The following is an 8,768-nucleotide window of genomic DNA, read 5'->3' as shown; positions in this document are numbered from 1 at the left end:
AATCCAAAGTTTCTTGAGGAATTTTTGTGAATTTTTGACAAGAGAGAAAGTGGCCAAAATTCCATTAAATGCTAAATGTTTGCATTATAGTTGCACATAGTTGTTCCGATTTTAACACGTGTTGCTCTCATGATTCCAAACAAATGTCCAATGTACTTCCATTAGCTCCGCCCACCCAGAACATGGCCATTTTGGAAACACAAAAATGTCTCGTCTAATTTGTCCGAGCACGTTGGAGCTAGCCGCGTCAAACTTGGTCCATATGTTCGAGACAAGTTCATGAATAAAAGTTATTAAAGGACTTTCTCTACGTCAAAAGGGGTGGTTACGAATGACTGTGTGCAGTCCTAGTTTAATCATTCAAACTTGGTGGTTAGTAACTTCCTAACTTATTTTCCTGTGGGGGTGACAAAGTCAGAGGTGATCTTTTTATGACTTTAAAAACATCAGCATTTATTTCTTCCTTCTGAACATGCGGCACAGAGCCAAACCACCTTTAATGTTAAACACACACACAGTCGTCTGTTTACTCTGACGCCATGGCTCACAGGTGCTGGATTTCGTCATGATTTATATTATAACCTTTGTGTCAACAAGAATGGGAAGACACACCCATAATAAGAATAATGCAGCCCACACTCAAACACATTACTGACGAATTAGTCATAGATCCATGTGGGTTAGTGAGTTTATGGCCTGATAAGGACTAAGAGTAAAAAACAAGGTTTGCTTTGCAATGACATGAGGAAACAGTAGGGAGTTTTTTTTTACACAATAGATTACTAGACACTTGATTTTGTTCATGTTATTTTAAATATACTGGTAAATCTTAACTGAAAGTTTGGAACGATTGTGCAATATTTATAGGGTTGACCCAAAAAACATCTCAGATGACCCTTCTGCGGGTCCAGACCCAGTGTTTGGGAATCACAGCTTTAAATCACCACAAAATTTCTTTTCCATTTCCTGCTTTTAATTATCATATAGATTCAGATCATTATTACTAAATAGGTAAGAAATGATACTAGATTCTCCAATAATGAGTGGTGTAAAAAAAATATACACTCCAATATACAAGATATGCAAATATTAGTCTACAGCTCACCAAAACCCTAAATTACATATTATTTATTTCAAAAACAGGCTGGAAAGTGATTTAGAAATTTAAATCAAGCCTCTGCATATCTATACTGTAAAAGTTTTTTTAAATTAAATTTCCTTGAAAAAAAAAAAAACCTTTATACCTTAAATATACTCAATATTAAGTTGAATTGATTTACATTTTTTTTTACTTGAGATACAAAACCGTTTTGGCCTTGTGGCCTACTGGCAGTACCATCATGGTCTACTAGGGGACCACAGCCCACACTTTGGTAATCACTGCTTTACCACTGCATTCCATTAAAATCGGAACTCAGAAATGGGAGCGACGTCACCCCCGTGATCACCAGCTGAGAGGTTGTAATTGTACTTTTTTTGTGATTTTTAATCCCTGAAAAGTGCAGTATATAAATAAACTTTACTTCCTCACCAATCCTAACGTGGGCTATGTGAGGTTAATCTGAGATTCCGAGTTGGAAATCTAAGCCCGATGTCCCACGACCTTGGAAATTCTGGGTTCCGACTACAAATGGTACGTAACGTATTCATACATTCCCGATTGATATGTGGCTCAAAGAAATTGCACAAGGCATCTTTTATTTATGTTTAAAAAAAAGAAAGTTCTTGGGTGACCTGGATTATACTGTGAAAGTGTAGAATACGAACAGAGCATGTGACCTCCCACACTTGTGTGTGTATGAGGCTGCATTCACATTATAAAGCACTGGTTTAAATAGCACAGGAGGGGAACGTTTGAGGGAACATGTTCTCTTTTTTATATACCAGAGGCTCAGTGAAATATCATCTGAGACGTCCAATCTGAGGAAGTGTCTTGTTTTTAAAGGGCTTTTTAGATGCAACCACACGGCACAGTGAGAGGATTTCACTCTGGACAGTTTTATGTGTCACAGCAATGACTCTGTGGTAAACTGCAGGGAAAAATACTGCATGCTGAATGCCCTCAGGAACCGTAGTGGCTATCAGAAAAGATATGAAGATATTTATTATCTGTGTTGTGCGTACATATACATTTTTATGCGAGAGGCAAAGCCTGTGTGCTGTACATTATATCCATACCTGCATGAAAGCCTCCATATACAGCACGCTCCCTTAGGCGGGAAGTTATTATTGTCACCGTCCAGTTCATGCTCTGCTGGGCTTCGTGTTTCTGTGTGGAAAGTGATGACATCTTAAGATAATAACACAGTCCATGTATGTGATTTTCATAATACTCACTCTGTAGATCTTCAAATGCCAGAAACTGACCGTCAATTCTGCAGGCGACCAGAACCTTACAGGTGCAACATGAATGACGGCTTTATTTCGAACAACACGTGAACATAAAAGAAATTTAAAAACAAAAATGGGAAATCATCTGTTGATATATCATCTACATTAACAATATATAACAATTCAGAATAAATCTTAGTAGCTTGACTCCACATTTAGACATACAGAAGTTTTTTTACTGTTACATTTTACTATACATTTGAATACAATTTGAATATTTTTGATTTTATGACCAGTGAATTTGTGCAGTCTTACATGTTTATGATAAAAGACACTCCTGCTTAAATATTCAAAACGTGGTAGTTTTATAATCATAATTAAAAATTAATTTGAGCTCGGTTTCCGTCATGGTAGAGTTTGGTTTGGTTTAGTACAGTTTAGGACAGTTTGGATCTGTAAAGCCCTCGGTCAGGCAAATTTCAGTATTTTTCCTTTTTGGTTAATCATTTCATTTTGTGTCCACCTAAGCGAGGAATTGTGAACGCCACTCTGAATGAAGACAATTTTGCACATGTACACATAGCTACTGATGCCCTGAGAGTGTCATTTACCTTAGCTTGTCTGTACGGAACCCTCCGTCGCTTTTTGGCTTAGCTGTATCTAAAAAACAAACAAAACCCACATACAGTAAATCAAATACCTTGGCTGATTAAAATACTCTATGTTATAAATACCTTCTTTATAGACTTCTTCTCGTGCACGTCCTTGTCTTTCACTTGTGTTAGCATGCTAGCAGTGGGGGCTAAGCTAGCTTAGTCTGCCGACGTCTGTCTTCCTCCGTAGCCACATCTGTCTTGTTCAGGTGTTGTTGTTGTTTTGGTTTTTTTTACATGTGAAATCATTTCCGTTGTCACTTTCTACTTGATCTCTAGAACACAGAAAGAATTAGCCTCTGGACGAGTTGAGATCTTTCAACTGTACATTTATTTCCAAAAGGCTGCATATACATTTGCAAATTCTACTGTACAGAAAACATCCAAAATGTCCATAATTATAGATACAATATACCACAAAGCTGCCCTGGCATTACCAAACGTAGATGTTCAGCACTAGAAAAGCTCTGCAGCCTATTCAATATTATAATCTTAAATACTTTTTCAACTAATACCTTTAAATGTGTGTGTCAGTGTGATTAATTGTTTTTGTTCTTTTTTTTGTTTTGTTTGTTTTGTTTTTCATCCCCATCTGTACTTAACAACATTCACCATTTACAGTAGTTAAACAAGGCACGAGAATAGTGATATGACGCTGAAGGCCATGCGTGAAGCAAAAAAAGGAGCGTGGGTTCCGACCAACTCAGGTGACGGAGTCTCATGGATGCAACAGTGAGCCTTTGGGTTGTTGTTTCTTTTGAAAGTGTAGTTCTGTGAGGTACTGACCCCTGCTGGCCCCTTGTGCCAATAACCAGCTTGAGACACAGGAACACTCTCAGTGAAAACATTGATAGATTTCAGCCACTTAATAACAAACCCACGTTTTTTAAGTCTATGATTGCTTAACCAAATGTTTTACACTTAATCTCACAGTTAGACAGCGTTCTTCCACTGGAAAATGACGTTTTTAAAACCACCCACTCGTCTGCACCAAATCCCACTAAGAAAATCAGCATTTTTAGCTTGCAGGGACAAAGGAGCTGCGTGTCTACTGCTGCCTTGGCTAACTAATTTGTGTCACTTAGGTAAATCTGAATAGAGGTTTTTAAACACATTTGAGCTCAGTGGTGGAGGCAGCAGTGCATCATAATCTCCTTTAAGCTCTGATGTAAAATCGTTGATTTTCTCAATGGAATTTGGTGCAAGGCAGTGAGTGATTTACAAATAAAAAGCAACACAAACTTGCGAAAAAATGCCGTCCAACAGCGAGAAAAAGCTGCAAATGTATTCTTAAAAAACTGTAGACTTCAGCTGATGAGGATTTTAGTAGGTGAGTCTTTTGTTGAATGGCTAAAATCTGTAAGAGCGAGTGTCCGTGTCTCAGACCGATTCAGCACCGACTCCATGTCAGTACCTCGCACGCTTAACAAAACAAAAAAACAACCCTGCACTATCGCTTTCGTTTCATGAAACAGGGTTAAGTTATTACACCAAAGCATTATACGTACATCGAAAGAATACGTTGTGTGTGTGTGTGTGTCTGAGCTCACTTTTTAAAAACCAGAACTTCAACAGCAGGTGTATGAGAGACAGTAGACAGAGCCGAAAACACGTCCATGTGAGGGTGAACACCGGGTGTGATGGGGTGAACCGCACAGACAGAAAGCTCCCGATGCAACACAGGCCACTGCGAAAGCGTTACAAAAAAGCACACACTTTTATTTTTTTTTAAATTTTTGACACACTCTTTGCTTGCGGGAATGAAAAGGAGAATCAGGTTAATCACAGGAATCGGGAAAGCGATCACATTGTGGAAAAAAAAAAACGGCAAAGTAAAAGATTATCTTTCATATTCTTCACTTTACCAGCTTCAGTTACATTACAAAAATAATAGGATTTGATCAGGAATGCATAGACATGAAGAGAAATGAAAAAAGGAAACATGTTCTTAATCAAATAAGGTAATAATCAGAATCTTTCCTGTAAAAACCAGTGTGTGTGAAATGTTCCGAATACATTTATCTTGTCTTAAAAAGAACAAAAAACAAAAAAAACCACCCACACTTTTGGCATTTTAGAATGGAAACACTGAAGAATTGGATTTGTGAGAATTGTGGCTTTGTTCAGGTTACACACGAGTCAGTCACGGTCGGATGAGCTAATGCGATGTGAGGAGGAGGAGGATGAAGAAAGTGGTGCTGGATTTTTGTTATGGTACCCCAACAGTGTGGCTGCAGACTGTATAATGCAGCAGAAAGAGGAAGAATCGGACGTGAGGTGAGAGGAATAGTAGGAAAAAAGATGAGATGAACTATGGCACTTTTCCATTATACACTTCAAGCACTATTCTACTCGACCCGAACCTGGTACCTGGTACCGTTTTTGGTACCTGCTCTGATGAGGAGTCATAAGCACGACGTCCGACACGAGAATCAAACCGAACAATGCTGAACTGTAAATCAGATAAAAATCCTAAAAAAGCGTGTGTTAATCTCCCAACATTTAGCAAAGGAAACACGCTGCAGATCCCACGTAAATAATGACATTTACCAGGGTCTTTGAATGCATCTCGTTAGCTGTGAACGCGACATTACTTTCTCCAGCTCTCATGTGCTGGAGTTTAGTGTATAATATATATACTATACTTTATATAGTATCCATTCCTGTTTTATATATGGTCTACAGGGTCAGTGCTGCTGTGTCACATTTAGTTTATATCAAACAATAATAATAATAGAAATAATAATAATTGGACTAAAAAACATTATACTGTGGTTCCAGGCTCATATAGAGAGAAATAATGCAGAAAACTGTGCACAGACTCTTATTATTAACTTGAGGAAAATAAAAAAATAAAAAAAACATAATTTTTCATTAAAAATAAAATTCCACTCTTATGTTTCTGAATTAATGAGAACATTTTACCCGGTTTGTTTTTCTGAATTAACAAGATGCTTCAAAGTACAAGATGCTTCATTTTCCTCCCGAAGAGCTGAAAATGCAGGCAAACATGTTCCACTTGAGCGGGTTTCTATTCAATACTGTGAAAAACAGAGGGTAATTTATTTTTTTTGTGTGGAAAAAAAATCATAAACAATCACAAATACTTCAAAATATGAAGAGCTTTAATGGAAGCATGGGGGGAGGGGGACCTTCAAGAATGCTACAAGAATGGAATTGGGATATGGGTCCTAAGACAGACAGACAGACAGACAGACAGACGACTTTATTAATCCCTTTGGGAGGTTCCCTCGGGGAACCTCCCAAAGGTCTTACATCGGACTCTTCCAGACCAAACCAGCAACCTGATACAGAACCTGGGTATGCAAACACACGTGGGTACCATAACAAAACCAGGAAGAGAGTTAAAGCTGCAGTATGTAACTTACTTTTGTTACTGCTGCTGTTGTTATGCCGCCTCTGTTTGGAATTTGTGAACAGAAATGTTGTGTAACATATATTTGTTTGCTGTGTCCTTTATCAGGCAAAAAAGAAATCAATTTATTGGCCGTGTGTATATGACTCCGCCTCCATAGGTGGCGCTGTAGCTCCCTATATAAGCTAGTGCATATCGAGTCTGTTTCCTGTTGACCTTTTTACGTCACAGAAAAACAGATTGTGAAGTGGTTCTGTATGTTTCCAAATGTGGGTGTTCTCCGTAGTGCTTTCTTTCTCACTGGCGCCATCGTGTGGTTGTTCTTTTCCGACAACATCGCAGCAACTTATACGTGGATTGTGTGCAAAACGCAGAGTCCGACTCCAGTCCCGCTAAGCGTATACATGCAGGAGTAATCTGACTATGAATCGCATTATCCAGGTATGTAAGTCCGACTAAGACAAGCTTGATTTTAATCGGACTATAAATCGCATTATCCAGGTATGTTAGTCCGACTAAGACAAGCTTGATTTTAATCGGACTATGAATCGCATTATCCAGGTATGTAAGTCCAACTACTAAACTTCCAGTAAAACAACTATTAAAACTACTAGTCAAACAACTATTAAAACTACTAAACTACTAGTCAAACAACTACTAAAACTACTAAACTACCAGTAAAACTACTAACAAAACCACTTAACTACCAATGAAACTACTACTTTTATTTACTTATGATGAAGGTTCTTATGTCAGAGGCAACAATTGATCGATCAGTCGTCAAAGAGTGTTTTTTTTTAAATAATTTGATTCATTAAAAGAGTTCCGACCTAACAACAAATAATTTCCTGGTGAAAGTCGTCATCAGTTGAACTGATTATGAAAATAATCGTCACGTTGCTGATGTATTTGTTTGTGTTAAACATGTGAACAACTCCTCAAATTAAAGTGGGCGTAAACAGGAAGCTGATTCTCTTCTTCTCTGTAGACATTCTCTACGTTCTGAACGTGGAACAGATGACGAGGTGAAACTAAAAATGGACGTAAAGGTGAACGGAGCTTTTCCTTCACAGCTGACAGTCGAGTTGTGACTCAGTCTCAGCGCAGGTGTAATTGTGTCATCGTCTGGATGAAAAGCTCAGAATTTTCAGTGTTTTAAATCTTACAATATGTGTGCCTCTAAAACACCAAGAAAACCTGTGTGTTTTTAAAAAAACAAAAATAGAATAGTGTGTGGATCAGGGTCAGAGATGAGCGTGGACTCCAGGGAAATTGCCCTCGAAATTCCCTCGACGGGGGCTTTTAATGCTCTGACGTGCACAACAAACAAATCCAACTTTATTTGAAAACACACAAGAACAAATACAAGACATAAGAGCTCACAAGAGTCAATAAAATACATTAAAAAGATGTGTTTTATACATGTGAAACATGTGGTTGGAAGAGGAACGGGATCAGAGAAAATATCCATCAAAGTACAGCGGCGTCATCCTCCTCTTCCTCACACACACTTCACACAAATTACTCTGTGACATAGAACATTTTCATTTGTACATAAACACTGTTTTAGCAGTAGTTTTACTGGTAGTTTAGTCAAAGTGTTTTGGTAGTAGTTTAGTTGTTTTAGTAGGCGTTTGATAGTACTTATAGTAGTTTGTAGCAGGTTTTTCGTAGTTGTTTTACTGGTAGTTTAGTAGTTTTTTTAATAGTAGTTTCTGGGATCTAAGGTCAAACAAACTTCCTCTGTTTCAAAGCCCTGGTACCCCGGTACGTACAGTAGAACAGTGTTGTTCTAATTTATTCTATTGTGTTCTATTTCTATTCTCTGTCCTTTAACCACTGCAACCTGTGAATTCCCCCTGTGTGTGATCAATAAAGTTTAATCTAATATAATCTAATCTATTTCAAATTTTCTCCAAGTACCACCAGAAGACGCTCACGTAGCACTGGTGGTACACGTACCACAGTTTAAGAACCATGGGTTTAAGTAATCATTTTTTTTATCAATCCCTATTTTATTCATATTCTTTCCATCACATTTTTTTTATTTTCCGATTAATGACCATTATCATAATTCATAATCAATAGCGTCAAACCTTTACGACATTATAGAGAGAAGAGAAACGACAACAATTCGCACAATGAACAAATCTGTGACAGAACCAGGCTCAAACATGTGCAGCGTCTGCCTAGACAGGTTGTGGTGAAAGGAAAAATATGGGACTTTACCCTGTGTCATCATTTCCCCAACATTTCATCAATTTGCCCTGAAAAGTTTGCCCAGATGCCCCTGAAACATCTCCCAGTGTAAAATGGTAGTTTTCTTACCCTGAAGTGTGTGAGTGTGTGCATTACTGAGCTGTGAATATTCCCTAAAGATTTCTTGTGGACCTGGATCCCCCCCCTCC

General features: G+C 38.0%; 1 long non-coding RNA gene across 2 annotated transcripts; it reads right to left on the bottom strand.

Moving 5' to 3' along the window:
• Window positions 1-2,047: 2,047 nt before the first annotated feature.
• LOC122768951 lies at window positions 2,048-3,168 on the bottom strand. 2 transcript variants are annotated; one of them, XR_006360396.1, is made up of 4 exons: window positions 3,066-3,168; window positions 2,943-2,991; window positions 2,179-2,269; window positions 2,048-2,078 (listed from the first exon to the last, which is right to left on the bottom strand). It is a non-coding gene; the product is annotated as an uncharacterized LOC122768951 (long non-coding RNA). The 2 variants fall into 2 exon arrangements; XR_006360397.1 differs by lacking the exons at window positions 2,943-2,991; window positions 3,066-3,168 and adding an exon at window positions 2,338-2,442.
• Window positions 3,169-8,768: the final 5,600 nt, after the last annotated feature.

The sequence above is a fragment of the Solea senegalensis genome, linkage group LG5, assembly GCF_019176455.1.
Source record: "Solea senegalensis isolate Sse05_10M linkage group LG5, IFAPA_SoseM_1, whole genome shotgun sequence".
Taxonomy (NCBI): domain Eukaryota; kingdom Metazoa; phylum Chordata; class Actinopteri; order Pleuronectiformes; family Soleidae; genus Solea; species Solea senegalensis.
The sequence above is the reverse complement of the archived record's forward strand: the minus strand, read 5'-3'. Positions and strand labels throughout refer to the sequence as shown.